Below are 22,205 nucleotides of genomic sequence, written 5' to 3'. Positions count from 1 at the left end.
CTAGTTCTTAGAGACCTGACAGTTTAATTCTTCTGTCTGCCCGAGCTGGTCCGGTTTGGCTCAGATAAAGGTTCCTCGGAAAACTCACAATGCCCTTTAATTCCTCTRTAAAATATCGCAAATGAATCTTCTTACTAGAAAAAAATTACTGATGAATATCCGAATCCCAGATATCTATCTTTACCAAAAAAAGAAAAAAGAAAAAGAAAAAAAGATGCTTTTAGAAAAATCAGGTTATTTAATTTTTGAATTTTGGGAGGAGAGGATGGCTGTCGCCGCAATAGCGAGCAGACTGCTCTGCGCTGTCTCCACATTTAGTTTCCAGACTTTCTTTGCATGAAGTAATTCTTCTCTGTTAAGAAAGATGATCATTCATATATATATATATATATATGTATATATAAAAGACAGCTAGGAAAGAAGGCATACATTCAAGAAGTCAGCTATTATTAAGTCAGTAGGTAGAGAGAAGAGTTCAAATTCCTACATGTTCCAGAATTTTTATTAGACTTAATAATGTCTTCTGTTATTTATATGCATTTAAAATACACAACTCCCCCAAATATAATATATATGTGYAATTAGTGGTCTGATAAAAACTCTAGACAGGATTTATAGGCGTTATTGTCTCATAATTATAGTGATATTCTCTATTGTGAGAGGAACACAATAGGACCTCTCTTATTATTAAAAAAAAAGTCAAATTTGTAGAACAATTATTCACTAAAATTGCCCATAATCTTCCAGAATGGATTTTCTTTGTGTGTGGTATTTTCATATAAATACATAAACGAAGAATAAATCTAAACAAGATAAGAAGAGAAAATTGGAAGCCTTCTCAGCACTTTTTCKTCCCCACAGCAGGAATTGCAAAACGATTTTGTTTCTTTTTTTTCCAGTTCTTTGCTGTTGCCCAGCCAACACCTGAGGGATCTCGAACAAACCTGGGAGTAATTAAAATTCAAAGCTTCAGCATTCAGATACTTTTTACACTTTTGCTTCCAACTAGCAAGAAATTTTCCAGACAGGCTTTTAATTAACAGGTGAGTTTAATTGATAGGTGAGTGTTCTGTAAATGGAAGGGATATCAGAAAGGGAGAAYTCTTTCATACCCACAGTTTAAGACCATTAATTCATTTGCACATGGATGTTCCCCCTGAATCAATTTACTTCAGTGAATAAATACAACAGAAGACYTACGTGCTGCAAAGCAGCACATTTGCGCTGTGTTCCCATAGAATTCCTGACCCATGGCAGGCTTTTTGCAGGATGCACTTGGAACTGCAGTGCTTTGAGATTTGCAAATATGTTTTCCTTGGGACAGATATACCATGGAGTAAGTGTTGCATTAAATGCAATTGAAGAGTTTGTCAGTGACTTTGGCTACTGGTTGCTAGAGCTTACTTTATGGTATACTTTGGCCCTGCCAAATGCTGGGGTCACGTCAGAACTCGTCATCCAGACTGGCACCGGAGCRAGGGGAGAGGCCCAGGAGCCTCCAGACAGAGGCACTTGCAGGAGGTGGCCCTGGCCGGTGGCTCTGCAAGGTGGCCACACACCTGCCTCCCCGGGGCCTTACTGACCACGGGAACCCGCTGCGAAATACCATTTTTTAAGGAATAAAAATGAGAATGTTTAAAAAATATATATTAAATAACTATATAAACATGCATATATAATACATATATTAACTTTTTTCARTTGCATACACTGTTCGTAATAAACATATAAAGGACTTCAGCATTTCAATGCAGTTTTAGAATTTCCCACTTTGCTAGAAACATAAAAACCTTTATAGAACCAAGGATATAGTAAAATGTGACATTTATGGCATTTGTAAAGCAAAAACAAGTAATTTTGTGCTGCAGAAGATTCCAAATGTGCTTTTCAGTAAAAATGCCACGTTGTTTTCCCAAAGATGAGAATGCCCAGTCTTGCCTTGCACTTTCTTGGCTGATAGAAGATGGATTTTTCTCTGCATATGAATCAGTAGAGGGCAACATCTCCTGCGAAGCACATGTAGGCTCGTCTGATAGCACCTTCTTCTGGCTATAGGGTAGAGCTTGTGCGGGTTACACTTAGGGTATTGTAGCTTCATGGATTGTGTTTGACAGGAATGCAGGGGGTATCTTGATTTTTTTTTTTTTCCCTGTTAATTTTATGCCCTGACTCTTGGGGTAAGCAAAGCTGGGAATCATGTTAATTCTATCTGAGCAGGCTGGTGTGTCGGATCAGGCYGTCGTTCTTCTGCCTTGATTGCTTTGTTGTGTTTGGTGTTGGAGAAGTTTATTATTGCTTCCTGTTCAACGTGTTTAACGGGCTGCTTGGAGAGATTCTTTACGAAATAAATAAATAAATAGTAGGAGGAAAATGACTGCGCTGTATAATSTGCTGACGCTGCTCAGCTTCATTACTCTACATATAAAAACCTGCCTGCTTCAGTAAAAACAATTCATTTAATTAGTCCCTCATCCCCACTGTATCCCATAGTCCAAATGTATCCTCAAATGGGATCGCCTTTAAAAGCTCCTAATCCTTCGTGTCCTTGTCAAAGGAAGGGAAGATGTAGCTGGAGAAGTGTGTTCTCCATTCCTAGTGCCTGAAACAACTCCCATCGTTTTCACTTGCTGTGTCKATGTGTTTGTTTAGGATTAAACATGAACTATGAGCCTTATAGCCAAGCTGTACATGTATAGTCAGTACATATATAGTCAAGTTTCTGAACTTAAAAATTAGAGGTTCAGACAGGAACTGTGAAGTCAGTTACACAGATAGTTATGGAAAGGGTGCTCTCCATGCACTGACCATCCCGGGAATGTCAGTGCCTTGCTGCTCTTCCAGAACAGATGGTGCTTCCAGCAGACTGTAAGGTCAGGCTGTTACGAACCAGAAACCAACTCCCAAGTTTTGCAGCTCTCGGAGAGATGGCTTTGCCRAGCAACCCACTCTGTGAAAATGTGGAAGAAACCAGTTTGCTAGGCCCGGTGGTGGCAGCGTGTCAAGCGTGTCCGGGAGGSTGCTCTAAATCGCTCTTTGGGACCGATCCAAGGATCGGAGAGCAAAGGCTTAAACCACCTTTAGCTTCCCTGGGGTTGAGCTGAGCACCATAATGCTAACGCAAAGATCTGGCTCASAGCTTTATGAAATGGTAGAGGATGTGAAAGCAAGCTGTGAAGACTTAATCCAGATAATATCGCAGTGCTGTAACAATGGGCTGCGGCAGCAACTGGGAGATTTGGCAGCGRCCGTGTCTGCAAAATRGCCAGCATTTCCTTCTCAGAGTTAYGATTTCACTGTTAGTCCTTTGTTCAAAAAGGAAGCTCCATTGTGAAAAACCAATATTTTGGTATTGCGCTCTATACTGAACAGTGAGCACTGCTGTACACTGAGAAACAAATTAATGAATCAAATATTGCAGTACTATCCACAGGGGCTCGTTTAAAAGCAAATGCTTGACAGAGCTGGAAACTAGCTTAAATGCAAATGAGCCCATGTGATGAAATCTGTAATGTTTGATTCATTAATTTGTCTCTCATTGTACAGCAGTGATCATTGTTTAGTGTGTGCTCCTAATGAAAGACCCTTAAAGACGGCGTTTCCAACTGTCTGGAGRAGGTTTGCTTTAAGTTTTGTAGCAAAACCTTTCATGGTCTTGCAGTGTCCCCGCAGCGTCTAGGATAATCCTTTTATTTAATTCTTTTTTTTTTTAAAAAAAAACCTAATATTTAATATATATTTTAGTTTTCTTGTGATACAGGCTAGCAGATGGAATGAAGGAGAGCCAGGATCATACGATCAGCCAGCTTTCCAAGGGCCCCCAACAGCTAGTATGTTATAGTTAAAAGGAGCAAAAAAAAAAAAAATGTGCGGGAAGGAAAAATCTGGGCTAAGGGTTGAGTAGAAAAAGCAAAGCCTCCCTCCCACTTTGATATGGTTACTCTCCCCAAAATTTTTGTCAACTGGAAAATCATGGCCCAAAAGAGGAGAGGAGAGTCTCAACTTTGTTYCTTACCTTTTGTAGAAGTTAAGCTATTAAATAGCAGCTTGACAGGCATTCTGGTAATGTATATTTAGTCTTCTCTAACAGTAACATCAGCCTCCACTTGTCAGCTTCCTAACTCTCAGCCTAAAGTTGAGCTTCTRTTTTCAGTTGTCTTTCATATAGGATTGGGGAAGAAGTGACAGAAAAGGGTTATCAAATTAAATGGCTACTTCAAGAGATGTCATCAAMTGCAGAAACCTGAGTTCAGTGACAAGATTTTAGCTGAGTCAGTCAAGATTTACAGCTGCAAGTGCAGACGTTTGTATAGGTTTCTCTGCATTAGGATTCCTCAGTGTAATGAGGGCTTGGATCCGTAAGAGTCTCCACACAGGATTTTGAGAGCYGCATATCGTATCGGGAAACAGGGAATGCAGAAGGATTCGTGGCTTGTGGGCAGCATGTAATAGATAATTGGCAAGGCTAGGGCTCCTGCTTTTGAGATGCTTGTTCCAAATCCAAGTAGTGTGCACTAGGCCAATCTGTCTATTTATTTCCATTTCATAGCTGCAGTGATTATGTTCTGTGTTCTGGGAAGCGCGACGATAAGTGAGTGTTTTGCAGCTACCTCTAGACGTGGAAGCTAACAATTAAGCCCAAAGCAAGGATGCTCCGGGGGCAAACACGGCAATTGCCATTGTAGCATCCTAGGGATRGGATTAATTTATAGGGCTCTGAAGCTTTATTTATTTATTTGTTTTCTTACAGGACAGTTTCTATTTCCTTGGCTTTTTTTAGATGGCAAACTCAGATGTCAAATATTGTATGCTACAGAGCAGTTAGTTCTTGAGGTCAATCAGAGAGAGTTGAAGTAATTAAAAATAAAGGTTCTTTTCTGTAGAAACAGCCTTCGAAAATGAAATCATAGAAAGCCTGACCTTGCTGTAATCATAATTTGTTTTTCATAGCACACTGTATTACTGAACAAAAGCTATAAACCCTTTCCCAATAGCAACCAAAATAACTTGAAAAGGAGACTTAAATAGGTGTTTAGAAGTGTATAAATCCTGATGAAGGTTTTCTCACTGAAGAACTCTCTGGAGCCTGCTGTCCTTAGCCCTCAATATGGAGCAAGCTGTCAGGATGAGGTGGAAACCAACCACCTCATCAGAACAAGGGAAGAAAAAAAATCATGTTGATTTTCATCTAGTTTTGAATGTGTTTTAGGCTTAGATTTTTGTTTAAATGCTTTTCTGTGCCTAGGCTCACTGGGGCAGCCGTTCCATTGCAGCTTGCCTAGTACCAGTTGGATTACATCTCTGCTTAGCATGTTGTCTAACTCCAGGTGCCAGCACCAAGGGGTTAACAGAGCACTGCTGGAGACTCGAGGAGATGGAGATGCTGCTTGGCAGGACTTGGTTACTTTGGTTTCTCTTCTTTTGTRTTTTTTAAACACTATTATTCATTTCTGGTCATTATTTTTTTTTCCCGGAAACAGTTTTTGCTTGTCTGGAGCTTCCCCCACTTTGTCGTGGCTCTTCCRTCACCAAAGCTCTTTCTCAGGGTCCTGTTGATTTTCATTCACAAACCACTGTGGTTCTATCACTGCTCATCTGAATGTCACCCCACTTCCCAGCGACCACCTTTCACCATCTCTTTTAGCATGTCCAATCCTTTACATCAGTCTTTTGGATGGTTTAATTCCTCAACTCTTCAGCTGATGCTATCAGAGCTGTTTATGTTACTAGGCACAGCCAAAGAATTATAACTCGGATGCTGCGTTCCGCTTCATGCCCCTGTTTATTAGTGAGCTGGTAATGTTGTAAGAAGTTGCACTAGCCTTTGCTTGATGTAGTATACGAACATYACAGTATAGTAATTCGAAAACGTGTTATCTCAAAATAAGGTTTGCTTATGAACTTTTACTTTCTGTTCATGCTACAGCAGGTGGCTTCTGCTAGCTAAAGAAAATTCCAAAAACCTTATTTTTTGGTCATTTCCAGATATTGCGGAAGTTCTACAAATCAAAAAGTGCGTCTGCTAAAAAAAAAAAAAAAAAAAAGAAAGAAATTAAAAAAAACCCTAAACAAGTTGATGGACACTTTATTTTAGAGTTTGTATTTTGGAGTATTAGAGTATAGAGTATTTTAGAGACAAGTATTCCTTTCCAAAACAAATTTTTACACTCTACTCTTATTCACATTATATTTTCATGTCATTTAAAACAACTTTCAAAAGTGACAGTTGTTTCTTCTAGTCTGCAATCTGTTATTTGAGAATATTTTTCCGGTTATGTGTTTATTATTATATATATTCTCGTTTATTTTGCTGATGATATACTTGCAGGAGGGGACAGGGAAATAGCAGGTAGCAGGTGAGATGTGAAATGAGGAAAAGCTCCTGAAGCTCCTTGCAGGTCACAGGTCTGCATGGCCAAGGTGTCCCAGTGCTCCAGCCCGCTGCGGACCCTGCGGCTTCGCTTTTACATATGCAGTAGCAGATGAACCAGAAGGCAGGAGTGTTGTCCATTCTCCTTTTGTGTGAAATATCATTTTATTCTTAAGAAGAATCTTTAAGTGCTTATGTGAGGAATTAGAGGAAAGTTGGAAGACATSGGGCAGAAAAGTTCCCAGGCTTGCTGGGAAGCTAACTGGGCCTTCTTTGGATCCAGGGTCCCCGCTTCATGGTGTAGGACAGTTTGGTCTGTCATCCACAGAACGTGCTGTCGTCTTCGCCCGTCTGTTTTTGTGTCGGTGCTTACTTGGCTCCGACTACAGTTGTGAGAAATTGAATAATAATAAGTCTCTTGCTTATATTTGATATGCGATTTTTAGATGTTTTATGCTATTTCCATATATACATTTGCTGAGAAGTAGTCTTTAAAATTACTTTTTACTTATCTTTGTGACTCTAGGCTTTGAAGTAATACTTCAATGCCAACTGAACTGAGACATTTCAACRGTTTTGGAGCAGGGTCTGAGCGTGGAGCGCTCGTTATTCTGCACCACGCTGGAAAACTCCCTCCCTCTTGAAAGTTTTATCATGTAGGAGGCTATTAAAGTTATGAGTGTAGGCTGAGGCATGAATAAATCCCGAGTCTTACTGATGATGTCATTATAGCGGTCAATAAAATATATAGAAGCAAATGCTTTTCATGCGACTAAGATCAGCTAACCAAATCAGGAGACACGAGCAATTAACTCTTTAATTAAGATGAATGGATGACATTAGCCCTCCTTAAACCCTGCTCATCAGCGTTTACAAATAGGAAAAGACGGATGTCTCCTTCCCAAGAAATCCAGCTTTTATTTTTCATTCTTTGACAGCGTCTCGTTCTTTCCACTTTGTAAACAAATTCACTGACGAACGCTGCCAACCGCAGAGGTTTAAGCAGTCCTATTCAATCAGTGCTATTCCTCATTGCTCACAGGGAGTGTKTGTGAGTTTATTGTTAGGCAAGTTGCATTGAATTTGTGTTTTAAGTTGAGCAAAATAAAGAGTTTTTGGTGCCCATGTGCCTAAGACCATATGAATTGTATCAGCATGATGTGATTGGGAGTGTGTAATTAAGTGTCGTTAATTTTCTTGCCTTTGAGTTGGGTTTTTGATTCAGAATAAGGTTTGTGTAAGTTGAAGAAATGAGGTCCCTCAGTTTTGTCCTTGCAAACTGGAATAATCTGTCTAGAAGAAGAAAAGATTATCTTTTGCAACATTTAATACACACATTATACTGTATTTGTAGAGAAATTCAACTTTGCCAATAATTGAAATGTCATTGCCCTTTTGTAATCCTACTAAATCCCATGATTCCAACCAATGAAGTCAAATTTATTGCTACTTTTTATTGTTAATGACATATGGCACRTACACGAATGTTGAAAAGCAGTAGCCTGTTTCTGTACTGCATGTATTCAAATAACGTACTGCTGCATATGTAGGACACAAATTGGAATCAACGGAGCTGTTGAGAAGAAGGATTTAATACTGTTATCACTAATAATTCTACATGTGTTTAATGCTTCAGGTACAGCTTTTATCTTTAGCCTTTATATTGATGTTACTGTGGGTGATTTTTGTGAAGCATATTTTGCAAAGCAAAATTAGGAGGTTGSTTTCTAATTCTGTAACGAGTCCTTTGTTCAAAGAGTCAGAAGTGCTGAACATATATTTAAATCGAGCCCTCTGAAGTATGGAAAGTAGGTATGATCTTTGCTCCTGCAGTCGCACCACCAAGTAGAAGAAAGTAGGTTCACCTTATCCCTTATCTTTTTGATACAGCAGCATAGGCTTGCAGCAAAGAAACAACAAGTTGCTCTTTGAAAATACTTTTTTTTTTCTTTTTTTATAGTCACAGGCTTTAATCGCAGGTAAGAATAATGATGTTTTCAGCTTTCATATACTCTTACCCACACTAAAAGTAGTAAACCAAACGTTTTCCTTAAATGCATTAGCTCTCTGTCCCTATTAGTGCCTGTCACAGGGAACTCTTCAGGTCATCTCCTCRCCCCCATTGCAGTCACTGTTCATATTGGATATCTTGCAAGGAGTGATTTGAGTCTGTTTTGTCTAAAGAAGAAAGGGTAAATACCACTTCAAGAAGTTTGTGACGTGTTTGTATGAAAAAGTAGGAAGCAGAAGATCTAAAACTGTAGCTAAGCTCATGTGTGWGATTACACAGCGTGCGTCTGTACCAGGATGTGGAGAGCTCCACAGAGGCCGTGATCCTGTGGCYTTGTACTGAGCCCAATGTCTAGCACAGGGTCTTTCCACTCAGGAAGTCTTTAATGGTCCAAATATGTCCAGAGAACTGACCTTCATGTTGCTTAGATCAGTCCCATGAAAGAGAACAGAGGTTGTGCCTCAGTTTCTATAGCAGAAGCAGACCAGCTCTGCAGCAGAAGAGCGCTCCTGACTCCCCTTTAGAGGCTTGACAGCACTGGAGTCTTTTTTTGACCTTATGACTCATTGAACTGTGCTCCAGGGAGGCTAGAGAAGCTTGAGGAGTATCTGGCTGCCACTGCTTGAGATGAACGTGGGCTCTTGGSCACTGCCACCTCTTCTGTCACAGCATCTGTGCTCGCACCAGCGAGGCTCTTGGTACCTGTGAGGGTGATGTTACCCAGGACTAGGCCTGGYGGCCCAGGTTGTGCTTGGTGGCGGCTTGGCAGTCACCAACAGGCGGCAGTCCACAGTTTGGTGGGTGAATTCTTGCAGCATTTGGAACGGTTTGGCTCCACAGCAGAGTGCAGATCTGCAGGTTTCAGCCCCGAGCGTCACCTCTGCATTGGCATTACAAAGAATTTGTGAAAATCCCCCTTGAAAGCAGGAATTTTTATACCTCTCTCTCTATATTTAGGTATAGGTATAGCTATAAATGATTTTCATATCCATATGGTTATGGAGAAAAGAGGAGCTGATCTCTTCATATTTTCTGCCCATCTGGTCGGGGAATCAATGCTTATGAAAAGGCAGCACTGTTTATACATCTGTTAAAAAAGTAAAGTATTGCTATTTAAGAAGATAAGAGGGCATTAAGATGGGAGGTATGAAATAAATAAAAAGTCCATAGTGGAGAATAGAGCCATAATCAGAAAGAAAGTTAATTACTTCATTTTGCAGCTGACAGTTCAGTGAAGTTTCTGTTTTAATATTATGTGCAAGCCAAACTGCCAGGTTTTATTTATCATCTGATATAACTGTAGCTCTAGTCCAGGATACTGGAAAAGCTCTCTTGTAGAGTTTTACCTCTTTAACCTCAAATGAGAACTGGCATTCCATCTGGATAGTGTCCAATATGTCACATTCTGGTAGTCATCAACCACCTCGCCTTATAAATCAAGAGCACTGATTAAATAATCAAGATTTTTGAAATGCCTTGAGGGAGCTCTACGCTTTTTGCATCGGTGATTAGTATTCAGCCGTAATAGTGAAATCTATTTGAGCTGCAGATATAAAACTGCATTTTGCATACTAGGCATAATCAAAGGGATGGTATTCAGAAAGAGTGTGTCCCCCAGACAGCCGAAGGTTGTGACTTTTGCCACGGAGCCATTGTTCGCTTAAGTGAGCTTTGTCCTTGCCCTTGTTCAGCCCTTCATTCACCGGAATCAAATCTTTGCTGCTGCTGTGTACTGGGAAAATGAAAACTCTAGGTAATAACTTTTGTAGGGCAGCTGGTTAAATAAAACTCGAGCCCCTGAATGGGAAGCAAGTTTAATTAAAGATCTTTTCAGTTATGAGAACTTAGCTTAGTGGCAGCAACAAAAGGGATGCGACGGTGTGAGCGTGTTGTGGTGTGAGTCGTTCCCCCACAAGGCACCGTGCTAGCAAGGCGGGTGACACCAYGGTGACTGGTTAAGAAATAAGCTATTGTTCACAAGAAAAAATAGCACCTAAGTAGTAGACCCAACATGGAATTTTAAGGGAATATAGGAATATAAATCCAAAGCTTTTTTCCCCCCAAGCTGCCCAGATGCTCACTGCTTAAGGTGAAGTCGCTCCTACTGCAAAACCTCTAAAAGCAAAACGTTCCTTCTAACTGTCAGAGCAGTGCTTGAACCCTGGTGGGAGCCTTGTGGTACATTGATCCRTGCAGTTCTACAGCCCTGTAAATGTGGGAGCACATTTGGTGCAGTCTGCCTAAACGGGCTTAATATGCGCTCATTACGGACCTGCGGATGATTAGAGATCAATCACAGCAGTGGTGGAGGGGGGAGGAAGAGGTGCCTCTCTGCACCTCTCCAGACCCCAAGGACACTTGGTTTCCTCTCGCTGCACCAGGTAGCCTTAAAAAAAAAATAATGATGCTGTCCTTCCTTGAAGCTTTGCTTGCATCCTCAGGTGGTCACAACAGGCACCGCGGCTCTGTATGTGCCCTAGCAGAGGGCTGGGTGTTGTGGGGGCTGTCGCAGGACATGCTTTGTGATGGATGCTCAATGGTTAAAAGCAGATTACAWAAGGATGGGGTATGATGCGCTAAATAAGCTGGTGGCCTGACATGACACTCACTCATACAGCTAAATTTTCCTGTATCCAAACAGGCTACACCTGAACCAACAGCTGGCAGCACTCTGTGGGCAAAACCATTATGGAAGCRGGGAACGGGAGAGCTGTGGGGCACTCATTAATGACTTGAGTCAAAAATTACACCCTGAGGACCATGCGGACCATGTTCTTGCACGTGTCCTGGCCCAAGTCRGGCCTTGCCCCCCTGTCCAGTGAAGTCCTTAAGAATTGGTACTGTAAGAAGGTTCCCTTTTAGTGCCAGAAAGGACGAGTGCCCGTGTTTATGTAGATGTGAGACTAAATTAAAGCATGTGAAATATTATGGAACTGCTGGATGACAGAAATAATTGCATAATTGAAAGGTGTCACTGGTACATTGCGGATAAAACATAAAAACACTGAGACAGGCACAAAAACACCGGCTAAATGGAAAAGTTTGAGAGAAAAGTGTGGTGCTAAATATCCCTCCCTTCTCCCTGGGCGATGCAGGGAGGTGGCCTTGCTCTATAATCCCAGCTGTGCCAGTCAATAGGATCCCGGAGCTGAAATGCTAAAGCAGAACTTGACATGAGGTGAAGGAACGAAAGGGASTAGGATGCAAATGTGGATACTCTGTAATTTTAAGCACAAACTAATTCTTTTCTAGGTCAGATTCGTAGCTCATGTAAACCAACGTAATTCTGCTGACATGTAGTGTGGTAGGGTATGTGCAAAGTGATCTCTGCATGTTCCAAAKGAATGCTTCTTCATTTCATACAGTAAATGGGAGATTAAAGATGTTTGACCCTATCATACTGTACTSGTTTTGGTGTTTGATGAATACTGGCCTTCAGCTGCTGTGTGAGGCAGTTATCTATCACCCAGGCAGCCCTTGCTCATCTTACTTTTAAAGACAGCTATATTTTTACACTCCCCCCAACCCCTTTCTTCTCTTATCAGAGATGATTTTAATAGGAGAGGGCATCCCCTGTGTGTAGGTAACCCTGCCCATGCTGTGCCTGCTCGTCCGGTGCACACGCTGCCTCCCTAACGGCCTCCCCATTTCAGACTTGGATTTCACCTGGAATTCAAGCCCTTCAGCGTTGGCTGTAGTTGAGTCTCTATTGCCGCTCAAATTTCAGCTTTGCCTTATACTGTAGTACTTGGTTTTAATACCTAGAGCTGGATGCTGGCGTGTATGACGAGGACCAGTAAAGGGGTGAGCGAAGGTTTTAAMAGAAGAAGGTGTTAAAGGCAGTTTTGTAGTTTGATAGGCAGAAATCAACCTCAGCGGTTTAAGGGCTCATTTGCCAGGTACAGTACAGTATTAGCTGATTTTCTCAGGAAAATTCCCCACTGAGGTTAGTGAATGTTTTGATGGGAGTGGGTAAGGAAGCTGAACAGAGCCCATTGACATGGGTATTTTAATCCTTGTGCCTCTCAGCTTAATACAGAACATTAAATTACTCTGCAGAATAATTAGGCATTTGTCAAGGAAAATAGATACTTATTAATGGATGATTTGCCATATTTCATCCTCTCCACAGCAGACATGCTTACTCTACTATTATTTAGAGAGTGCAAAAAGTTCTCTCTATTCATCTACCGAGTAATAAAACCCATATCTCATTCATTTCAGTGAGTGATGTTTGCATATGGAGGCTTCTGACTCCACTTTCCTAATTCCTTTAAACTATAATTCTTGTGAACAAATGCTTCCTAGAACTGATGCTTATGCTCAAGAGATGGGGACAAGCTTCAGAAAACAGGCTGAAGCCCCCTTTAAATGGACATGCACAACTTGTGTTCAGTGTCTGCAGCTCCCAGCAAAATATGGGCACACTGTTTTAATAAAACACCAATTTCCAAACTGACAGCACATGAAAGATTTCCACAAGTCAGAGATATTCCTTTTTGCAGGAAAAAATGCCACCTTTTGCTCACATTAGCAGTGACAGAAAGGGGAGGCAGTAATAAATAGGATATGAAGGAGTCCAAAAGGGAAACAACCGATCCACCTATATGAGGTTTTTGGATGTTCTTCCTGTTGCTGGTTTCATTTAAAGCATTATGTGAGCAGTAATATATTCAGCAAGTGACATAATTAAATGAATTATACAAGGATAAAGTGCTGGGTTTCATCAGGAGCTGAACTCCATGTCCAGGGAAGGAAATAGCAAGGCTCTCCTGGGCTTTAGATCAAACCTCAAATAAAACAGTTTGATTAGTGCTGTTTGACCAGTCTAATGGGAAGCCTGTGTGAACTTGGTCTCATGCTGTGTTTTTAGCATATTCATACTGATTATAACATGATGACCAACATGCTGTATGCCTTCAGCCTAATAAACTCAGGGCACACCAGTTTTAATATATGAAAAAGCCTCTTGCACTTATTTCAAATGTTGATGGATGTTTGAATCTCTTTGTTGAACTCGAGCAATATTAATTTTCAGCACCTCGCAAACTTTGGCTCTGTGCTGCAAGCTGACAAGGRGGGTTGTGAGTGTGATGTGATGGGAAGGGGGTTGTCCTGCATGTAGCCAAGCAGGTATGAAACACATAGGCCCTGTGGCCAGGTGGTGAAGGCACCGGCAGGAGCAAGAGCTCCCTGATGTGGGCAAGCAAGTAACTGGCCACGCATCTGTGGCTCGTAACAGAGGTAAAACACCCAGCTGACAATGCTTATAAAATGCTGGTGGGGCAGAAGGGTGCCAGGTAGGCCCTTAGCTTCTCTGCAAATGCTGTTCTTAAGTGGACTGTGTGTTTGCAGCTCCAAAAATCCTTTGCCACTGAGACCTGGCACCGCTTGGCACCCCTGGCACTGGGTCRTTCCTGCATGTGGGGCGCAGGGATGTCACCCCTTGCTGGCTGCGGGACTGCCGGGCTGCTGGTAAGTGATCCCGGACGGCCACTGCAGCCGCTCCAGCGCCCTTGGCTTTGGTGTGTCGGATTCTGCATCTGCTTTTTTGTTCTGTGACCTCGTGTGTTGTGTTTGCTAGATTCCTTGCAGATTCACTCCAAATTGTAACAGTTTTTACCACTGTTAGCAGAGTTGTATGATGGCTCTGCTAACAGTGGAATCTTTTTCCCACACTTTTGGTTGAGTGCAGTAAATAAGTATTCTGCTGTTCCTTTTTGGCCTTCTTCCTCCTCTATAGGTAGCTGCAAGTCTCCTTTCATTGCAGCAGGCTCTCCTAAGAGGTGCACACCATAGAGAGACTAAGCTGTGCGTGACAAACTCTAAAGTTGGCAGTAAAACATGCAAGGTTGGTATATAAAACAAGCTGCAGTATTTGTGTTTTGACTGTCATCGCTGGTCTCAAATAAATAAATAACACTACCTCAATCCTTGCGATGTTCCCAAGAGTTTCTTCAAATTACATGGGGAATATCCCAAGTTCTTTTATAAACAAAGTAAATCTGGAATCAAAGAACTATAGTTTCCTAAAGTGAATCTGCAAAAAGAATTTGGATCTTCCCAAACCAATTTATAAAGAAAAGYTTCTTTAATTTGTTCCCAGCCTTTTTCAGCAGAACCATCAAAAACAAGTGATGGTCCCTTACCTGAGCTGTGAAAAAGGTTGTGGATACTTGTCTGGCTTAACAAGTRAATGCCAGCGTTCTCTCTTTATTCACCACTTGCTTTGCGAATCTCCCTGCAAGCACCAACAGCTTTGCACCGAGCAGASCCAAAGGAGTTTTCCATCAGAGCAGGAGTGAATACCACATGAGCAGGCGAAAATGTGATGGAGAGAGGTGWGATGTGTCCGTGTTTGCTGTAAGCTTTAACTCATGCCAGCCTTCATGTAGTATGTGAAGCTTTGTTTGATTTCCAGATTTCAGTGGCCTAAGTAGCTGAAAGGTTTTCTAATGAGAACTTTATTATCAAGTGGTCCTTGCGTAGCAGCACACTAACATCTGCTGAGAATTTTCCAGAATTCCTCTCTTGTGGCAGTGCTCTGCACAAGTTTCATGAGGTAAAAAGGGATATTTAAATTATCTTTATTTCATTATCTTATTTATGATGTTGCAGTTCAGCAACTAATTAGTGTATACACATTTGAAGCTGTAGATTGAGAGAAACTAAATTACTGCATCCTAACATAATTAATCATAGAAGTTTTGTTCAGCAACTAATCTCCCATTAGCTACTTCGTTGGTTCTTGTTGCGACTCGCAGCGTTAAGATTTTCAGTGCGTTATTTAACATCCCTGTGCGTTATTTAACATCCCTGTTTATTAATATGAAATGCAATGAAGTATCTACTGCAGCCAGGAAGATTAACTGGGATAACTTCCCCGGGAAGATTTAGAATGGAATTTCTCCTTGCACTTTCACTTCAACAAGGAATGACTCATTAAACAGAGGGGGACCATTCATCACAGCAGTTTGTTAGGGAGGAGCGCATCAGCTATTTGTCCATCTCAGAATTCCTGCCCTTGCTCGCAGTCATTCCGTGTGCTTTCAGACATTCCCATTACGGAATGTGCAGGCACGGGGAAGCCTGTGGACSACAGCAGGCATCCCAACCGGAGCAGGGCTCCCGGCAGCCCGTGGGAGGCCGCAACGGGAGGATCTCGAGGCCTCTGCTCCGTGGCACTTTGTGCGTTTCCTTCAGCTGTTGGTGCCACATGAGTGAGGGGTGGCAGCTGCTTCCCGCGTCTCCTTCAGGCTGCTCTATATGTACCCGTACTGCACTGCTGGAGTGGGCAGGCTGTTCCAGGGCTTCCCTTCAGCCAGACGAGCAAGTCCTGAGGAGCGCCAACGCCCGCCACGGTGTTCGAGATGCAAGTGGTTTAGCCCCTAACCAAGTGGGTTGCGTATTGCTACTTGCTCGTTAGGCTGTTGAATGATTTTCTTGTTGTTGAAAGTGTGACAGGGTTATAGGTCTATGTTACTTCCCAGATCTGATCCTGGTCGGCTTTGCATGCGCCTGGGTGCTGCCTCATGTCGTTGCAACAGTCTTACTTTTGCTGCTAAAGAACAGCAAAAAAGGTCGGGCAGCCGTGGGCTTTGCAGCTCTGCTCACCAGTGTGTCCTGACCGCGCTCCCGCAGCTGCCTCCTCTCCATGAGCTCCAGGGCTGCTCTTGTCTGCAGACCTGCAGCCATCATCTCGCAGGTGAGGGCAGATTGAGCACAACTGCAGCTCCCTCCATGTTCCTGCAGTGGTTTTAAGGAAGATGTGCTCAGAAATTCCTTTGGAAACATGTAGGGAGCATCCTCATRGAGTGGGACTATCTGATGCCTGGGAAAGTGGCCCTGCCTGTCCTGAGCGGCGTGAGCAGTCAGTAGCTCTGCATCAGAAAAAAGGCCTTTGCACCCACCAACCTGTGGGTGTTTTCCCAGGAGCCCTGCTGCCGGATTAGCCGGCATTTCCTTGCACTGCCCTTCCCTTGCCAGCTGTCATGGCCTGCCTAGTTACAAAGAGGTATTAAGTTATGGAATTAAAAATGTAAATGCTTCATTTSTTAATCTCTAGGATTTTATCTACTCAAGCGGTTGCTAACTGCAGTGCTTGACATTTGGAAAAAGAATAGCTGGGCAGTCCTATAGAAATGCCAGCTAAAGCAAGGGGGCCAGCTATTGCCCGGCCCTTTGGGTGCTGCTGTTCAGTCCATTTATGAAATATTAATTATTTTTCTTTCTACTGGAACATACTGCAACTCYGCATACACCAACTAAAGGAACTAGTTTGAAAATAGTAACTTTTCTTGGGGAGAAATATCGATAAAGACTTAAATTCCTAGTTGTTCAGTACTTTTACTGTGTTTATGGTTCTTTTGGTGTAATTTGATGCATTACTATTAATGCAATCTATATTCAGGCACTACCTGGGTATTTATGCTAGAGAGTTATTTGCTATATGTGCTTCAGTGGCCATTTATATAGTTTTAGTGATCACGTCACCAGCTCCACCACCACTGCCACGTGCCTGCAATTTGTTATGTGCTTTGAATAACGAGCAGCAAATGAGCAAGGACTAAACAAAACAAACAGCATTTGAAGAATCACAAAGCATAAAATGACACATTAATAATAAAGTGAGAGTAGCAAACCCTTTTTTTTTTAGCCAAAATCTCTTTTATGGTCTGGTAGCAGATAAAAGGAGATACAATTTTTTTGGGAAACATTGTATGCTGAAATAATTCTTACATATAATCTAATGATATTTATAGCATTCAATGTGGAAACTTATTATTAGGAGACAGTTCAAAAAATATTTAGAAAGTATGGGCAATTATTCTCAGTTTAGTGAGTGGATGATGGGTTTTCTGATCTATATCTAAAGCTTTTTTTACCAAACAATATAATTATATTGGGATTAATTTTAGTAAAAAGTAGCTAATGTCGTAAGAATAGTAGCATACTAGTTTTGAGTTGCTAATAAGTTRTAATTAAAAAAATATATATTGCTGAGAAGAAACTGTTAACAAGTTAACACCCAGATAATTACTACCAGCAGAGAGATGTTCATAATATAAATACTAGATTTTTTTTCCAAATATTCTGAGGGATTTTTAGTTGCATTTTGGTTTTTGTCCAGAGCTGAGGTTTGATATTAACACACATTTCCTTGGAGGCCAGTTCTACACATGCATATGTGAAAGGGAAGGCACAAACATCGAGCACGGGGGCTTGACCTGGCTCGGGCGCCGATGCTCCCCAGGCCTCACCCGGTGCCCTGCGACTTGTCCTGTTTCCTTAATGACACTTGGGAACAAAAAGCCAGCTGCACCGGTCTGCAAAGCACACAGCAAATGTCCATTTTACAGCCTTGAGAGGCAGAACCAGCAGTGTGCGAGGCGAGACCCGCGCTCCTGTTTACCCAGAGCAGCAGCACAGGCAGCAGCAGTGTAAGAAACCCCGAGCCCGACGTTACCGCGCGCCCTCGCTTCGGGACAGCAACGCGCCCGTCCTCCCCTCTAGGCCTCGATCTCACCATAACATGAAAAACGTGCCGTCGTGCCTCTGTTTAAATACAGTTTTGCTGACAGAATTTGTGGACAAAGACCCTCAGCCTCATGCACAGGCATTATTACCGTGGCTGGGCTCTTATAAATAAGTCAGGAGCAGCACATGAATTACAGACTTCCCACAGGAGCGAGGCTGCGCAGAGCRGGAGGCCAAGGGGATCATCGGCTCGTGCAACCTGACCTCCTCCATACCACAGCATATAATTGCATCCATTCACTCTGAACTGAGTCCAATAACTCGTGTTTGACTAACGCATCTCTTCTGTATTTGCCTTTATGTTGAGTGTCCTGGCCAAAAGTTTGTCGCCATTTTTGTTGGGTTTGCCATCATCAAAAGGAGTTTTTGAGGAATTTTAAGATTACCCCCCTGTTCTTATTCAAGTAAAGTGCCCTCCAACAGGATGCTGTTATTCCCGTAGGCATTTCCTAAAGCCAGTTGGAAGGGAGAGGAGAGGCTCTGAACACTCCCCGTACTTGCTGCTACTGCTGTTTTTCTTGTCACTCGCCTAAAGGTGAGGTACCTTTTTTGCAAACCTGATAGTCTCCCATATTTGTAATAAATTAGCAGCAGAAAGTATTTGAAGTATGGAGATTTCATAATGAGCAGCAAAAAGGAGAGGTATTTTGTTAGGGACTCTAACTTCCACTCACAGATTATTTTTATTTGTTGTATTGCTTGAAATAATAAATTGCTGGTTTATCTCTTGAAGCTTTTCACCTGGTAACTTCGCTGGTTTTAGTGAAACCCCCTGTTTGTGGCAAGCTGGAGGCTTTCTTGAGGGTGTCCTTCACAAACACCCGTTACTCTGGTGTTAGTTAATAGACATTTCTACTAGGGCACTTAGGCTTCTCCAGTGACATTCTGCTCTTCCCTCAGAGCTTTTTGGTGCTTTTCAACTGAAACTCTCCTTGTCCCTTTTCTGCCTTGCCTCGATTATGAATTTCTGAGCACTGAGCAGCACCTGTCCAGCCCATCCCTTCCTGGCAACCCAGTTCTTGTCAGATTCATTTGAACAATTCATAACAAAACAAACAAAAATTATCTGGGCAATACCTAAAAGCAGCTAATACTATAGCAGAATTTGTCATGTGCTGCAGTTTTACCACACAGTGCTATCATTTTTACCACACAGTGCTATCATTTTCTTGCAGATTTCTTTCTGGATATTGTTCAGGATGTAGGGCTTAGCAGGCTTTTGCTTTATAATTGAGGAGAGGATGAGTGTGTATTTATAATCTGATAGCCCTGAGGACAGTTGTTTTCAACAATGTGAGAAACTCAACTCGCAATATCCCTTAGCTAGTTTATGTATTTTTTTAATTAATTGTATTGCAATGAAGTCAGTGACCTGCTGGGTTACTTGTACAAATAATTTCCCCTCTCCTCAAACTGCTGCATTAAACAAAATTCTATTTATTTTCTTCCTTTTAAATGAGACCGTTGTTATTCATAACCTATCATCTGAACCTTTTAATGTGAAAAGCTGCCCTCTTAAATGGATTTCAGTGTGTGTTGGTACACATGTTCGCTGATCCCTTTTCTTGAACCAGAACTGGAAATACCAGTTTAAGCCTGTTAGCTTCATGACATGGTCATTCTGAAAATTAGTTTCTTGGAGTAAAATAACCTGAATATCAGATTAATTTTGCAAGTTCTTGGGGGATTTGTTTGGTTGGTTGCTTGGTTGTTTTTTTTCAATGACATATAGAACTTGGAACATTTAAGTTTGGGGTGKTTTTTTGTTTGTTGTTTGTTTTTTTAAAGGGAAGAGAAATGGGTAACGCTCAGCTTCCTGATAAGCTGCAAATTGGAGCTTCTTTGACATTTTTACTTGGGATTTTAAAGATGGGGATCTAATTAGGCACCTGTAGTTTTTATTTCTAATTGTAGATGAACTCATACTCTGTACCTGCCAATGGTTTTGKTTTTGTTTTGCATATTACTTTTCACTAATCACTGTCTACCTCCTCATGGCTATCTGCAAATAAAACTAGCTTTCAATGAATGCTTCTCCCTTCGCATGCCTTGTTATGGTTCTCAGCTGTCGGAGAAGTGAGCCAGCCTGGATGGAAAATGCGGCTATTTAGAAGTGGTTTTACACGGGTTTTCCTAAAAAGGAAAACTCATACCTGGCACAGTTGGAAAAGGTTTGGATTGAGCATGAAAAGGGAAAATTTGTCTGGAAAAGGGCACCAGAAATATTCTGAATATCCTTGAAAGATATTATTTTAGCCCAAGTAATCCCTTCTTTCCCTGATCGTTCAGTCACTCTGTACAGCTGCTGCAGAGGGTCTGCAGACCTAAGAATTGTAAATGCTCCTCAGATGTCCTCTCACCAGAGTGCTCACACCATCCTTACGGTTATTGCAAAACCTCTGTAATTGATTTATTAATTTGCCTGTCAGTCCTTTGAAATCATCCTAGGATTTCTGTATAGAAATGTTAGTTCTTAGGAAAGCAGTAATTAATTTGTAATACGTGTAAGTATTGGTTTACTGGTAGTCTCTCCTTAGAATAAATATATTAATCCAAAAGTAAAGGGATAGCTCCAGTTGTACAACCATATCCTAGTAGAAGAACTATTTTATTTGCAAGATTAATATGAGGATAGATAGATACCCACGCGGCTGGGTAACATTTATTGAGCATTGAGTCTGCTTTCTCAGTGGCAGTAGAGTAACTTTTGAGTACGCAGCAATTTCTGGCTTAAGAAATGACTTTTTTTTGTTCACTTGAAGTTTTTTTGATCGAGATAAGTTGGTGATTTCCTCAACATGCATCAGCTCTGGCTCTCTCTTACATGGACAAGTTGAGGCCCTGGGAAAGCACCAGGGATTCCTCCAGGTGAGCGAGGAGTTTGCATTTACAGCTGCTCTGAACTTACCTGACCTGTGTCCACCCAGCTGCAATATTGAAACCGGAGGTGGTAACATCATCCTGGGCAGTCAGACAGGGAGAATCCTAAGGGAATTTCTACTATCAGAYAAATATTCCTTGTAATGGGAGAGCAGGATGCACTCATGCTAGATATTTAATCAGAATGCCAATAAGCTTTCAAATGACAATATGACATTTATAACATTTCCCAAACAATGAACAATCAAACATTAACTCATTAAAATGCCTTCAGATGGGTGAAAGAAAATATAAAAATACATAAAATTATCCATTAAGAAGTGACAAATAGGTCAGCTTCATGATCACTTTCCAAGCAGCAGTAGCCAACTAAGCCCAACACTGAATATCAATCAGTTTTATTTTTTACAGCTGATAAGATACTCTCTAATTAAATTATGTTTTAATTGGCTTTGATTTTTAATGCAAGGAAAATGGCAGTATGCTTTCCTTTAAAAACTCCCCACTCATTTCCATATATTGTGGTTTTCATTATGTAGTTAAACAGTTGAACTGCAGTGGTATCAGACTCCACGTTTTCTCCTTAAAACAAGGATTCTGGAAAAAATGCCAGATTATTTTCTATATCCAATTATATACTTTTTATACTTTTTTCTATATCCCATTATATACTTTTTATACCTTTTAATTGTTGACGATATTCAGYAACAAACCCACTTAGGTTCTGTCGAAGTTCTCGATTTTTCAGATGGATTTGAGTTTTCAGACTGCGTTTTAGCAACATTTGATTCCCCGTGTCACTGCATATGCGATTCAAATGCCCGCCCTGGGAAACACAATCTTCCTGTTTTTCAGACTGATTTAATTACTCATTACCTTTTGAAATGCTTGCTGTAAATCTGTCATGAAGTACATAGATAAAAGTTTTATTMCTGTCCCGTGAAAATGCAAGATACACCAGTTAATTGTGGTGTAAGAGTGTGCATGGGCGCGGAGGAGCCGGGACCGGGACCGTAGGCTCCCCTTGGCTGCTCCGCAGCGGTGCCGTTCTCCTGAGGATGGCGGTCAACGTACCGGGGCTGCGGTGATCAACAGGCCGGGTCCAGGTCGTGAAATCCAAAGAGGATTGTCTGTAAATGCTTATCTGTTAACTCCTGCCTCTGAAAGAAAGGAGGAGGCAATTTCTTGACAGCTCCTCCTCTTCAATTCAGAAGATACTTGAGTGTTTTTAGGGCCCGGTCTTGGGCCAGTTTGAACTGTATTTCATCATCATTCAGCTCAGAAGTTAAGCAAGCAAGCTTGAAGCAGGCATTGCTGAAAGATATGGCAAGGAAAACAGAAAAAAAAAATCTAGAACAGACAATTTATTTCTCTTGCTTTGAGATAACCCGACTAGAGGAAAATCTGAAG

General features: G+C 41.5%; 1 long non-coding RNA gene across 2 annotated transcripts in view; it reads left to right on the top strand.

Annotated features, from left to right (window-relative positions):
• The window catches only part of LOC112954457, a 140,694-nt gene extending 138,641 nt beyond the window's left edge, over positions 1 to 2,053 (top strand). Inside the window, exons 3-4 of one of the 2 annotated variants that reach the window (XR_003250713.1) lie at positions 900 to 1,043; positions 1,919 to 2,053. This is a non-coding gene — a long non-coding RNA (uncharacterized LOC112954457). Of the gene's footprint in view, positions 1 to 899; positions 1,044 to 1,268; positions 1,534 to 1,918 lie in introns of those variants that run through there. The other variant, XR_003250712.1, reaches the window with a different exon arrangement.
• The last annotated feature ends 20,152 nt before the right edge of the window (positions 2,054 to 22,205 follow it).

Source organism: Nothoprocta perdicaria, unplaced genomic scaffold, assembly GCF_003342845.1.
Source record: "Nothoprocta perdicaria isolate Ctin4 unplaced genomic scaffold, notPer1 scaffold_5, whole genome shotgun sequence".
NCBI classification, from domain to species: Eukaryota; Metazoa; Chordata; class Aves; order Tinamiformes; family Tinamidae; genus Nothoprocta; species Nothoprocta perdicaria.
The sequence above is the reverse complement of the archived record's forward strand: the minus strand, read 5'-3'. Positions and strand labels throughout refer to the sequence as shown.